Here is a 2,435-nt window from a genome sequence, read left to right as displayed (position 1 = left end):
CCAGCCCCCCCATACCCCTAACCCCCCAAAAAATCAATTTCATTCATAAATCAAACACACAGAAAATTTTTTCTATTCATCAACCAAACATGAGAAAATAAGTCGAAAATCTACTTGTTTTCCAGGAAAACATTTTCCTTCGTACCAAACACACCCTATGTGTCTTCTTTTTTTCTCTAACATTCTACGAGGGATATTTTTTATATACGCACAAAATTTTCCCCCATAAACTAAATTTGCATGATTGATTTCCATTCGTATGCGAATTTGGAGATCAGTCGTGTGTCACTCGAGATTAACCGAGTATTTGTGGTTATCGAGCCCACATGCTTCTTTTTCTGTATAAATCTCTAAGCTACGGGTAAATATAGTAATCAAGCTTAAATATAGACAAGAAAATTAACATTTCTCTACACCATCACTTGCTTATTCCATACACGTTACACCAAATCAATATCTCAAATTAATTGATGGAATAAACTGAATCAACGATACTCTTAATATGATATAATATTGTCCGATTTATATTGAATCATGATTTTTTTCAAAAGACATCATACCATTAAAATATTCTAACACCTTATAATAAACAACTTATTTACCTTTTCTACTTTCCAAGTAAAACTTTTTCAGATAAATTCAATATATTTTTACATTAACTTCAAAACTTATATTATTTAATTTTCTATAAACATCGTATACAAATAAATATTTCTTTTCTTTTTTTCAAAAATTGCATGCCAAAAGAGAAAAAAAAGGTCAAAAATAGAAATCAAAATGAGAATAATGTGCTTAGGTTAACATGATCTCAAGGCCAACCAATAATTTATCTACAATTACAAATGGACACATGAAATTTTCCCAAAATAAGAGAAATAATGTGACAATTCAGAACATTTTAGGGTACCTAAATGACAAAAAAGTATAAATTTGAGGGACCACTTCACTATTTTCTTCCAATAATTGTGCAAAAATGGTCCACATTTCATGTAATTATATTATTCAAAATCCTAAATATTAAAAATAATTAAGAAATTAAAAAAATGGATAAATATTCACTTAGTTATAACTGTTGGGTTATGAAGGGGTGATTAGGGCGTCATGCTACAATTGTAAAGTATTGAGATGATAAATTAGATGACAAATAAAACTATTTTAAAAGACATAATATTATTAGAAGTTGGTCAAACGACCTACGTATTAAAAACTAATAAAAGGAAAATATTGAAATTGCTTAGGAAAATCTCCTCATAACAAAATTCTTTATTGATTACATTGTGTATATTCTTTTGTGTTATGCTATGAGAATAAATATCTTCAATTTATCGATCTCAAATTTTTTCACTAAAGAAAGAATAAACCAAATATGAAAGAAAATTATGTTTTCCTTTCGAGAAAGTTAAAAACATTTATGGTAATGTTTAATCTTTTCTTTTAGGAAAAAATAAACTTCAAATAAGGTAAGAAAATTAGGGCAAAACCCTAATAATAACACGCCTAGAAAATCGGTAAATAAAGTTTTATAGAATTATTTTCTTTTATGAAATCATTTTCTCGTATTACCTAAGAGTGAATAGGATTTACGACACAACGGAATACTTCCTCTGTCTATTTTTAATTATCATATCACGCTTTTTAAAAGTTAAATTAAATAATGTTGATTCGATGTTTTAAACAAAAATTAAATTTTTAAAAACTATATAAAAAGTATTATAAAAATATTAATAATTTTTTTTTAACAAAAATAATAAGCTTATAACTATGATACAATAAACTGAAAGTTAGATAGTTATCCGTAAGTTTTAATTTTTTCAATGGGAAGTGCTAAATGGCTAGGAAATAAGAAAAAACCATAATATTTTTTTTATTTTAAAATAAACTAATTTCTTTTTTCATTTTTTAGTTAAAAATGTATTAAAGTTAAAAGGGTAAAAATATTTTAAAAGGTGAAATATCATAGAAAAAATAGGGCAACTTTCACATATAGCAAACAAAAAATTCATATTTATATGCTATAGCAAACTTTGCATAATTGCGCTCCATAGCAAACATAAAACTGTATAATTTGCTATACATATACAATTGTATAATTCGCTGGCCTAAATAGTATAATTCGCTGGCCTAAATAGTATAATTCGCTGGCCTATTTCGCTGCAATTGTATAATTTGTTTTACATACAGTTGAATCGAATTAAAATGTATGTATATTGCATAATTATAAGTGTATAGCAAGAAGATATATGTTTTTCTCGCTTTATACAAAAACAGAAACACAATATATACACTTCTGTTGTATAAAGCTAGAGAAAATTGTATTTCACTGCAATTGTATAATTCGCAATTGTATAATTCGTTGGCCTTTTTCTCTGCAATATTTGAAGTAAAATGTTTGTAAATTGTATAATTAAGTGTATAACACGAAGATATACATTTTT

This window comes from Solanum pennellii, chromosome 11 (genome assembly GCF_001406875.1).
Source record: "Solanum pennellii chromosome 11, SPENNV200".
Taxonomy (NCBI): domain Eukaryota; kingdom Viridiplantae; phylum Streptophyta; class Magnoliopsida; order Solanales; family Solanaceae; genus Solanum; species Solanum pennellii.
Note: the sequence above shows the minus strand (reverse complement) of the source record.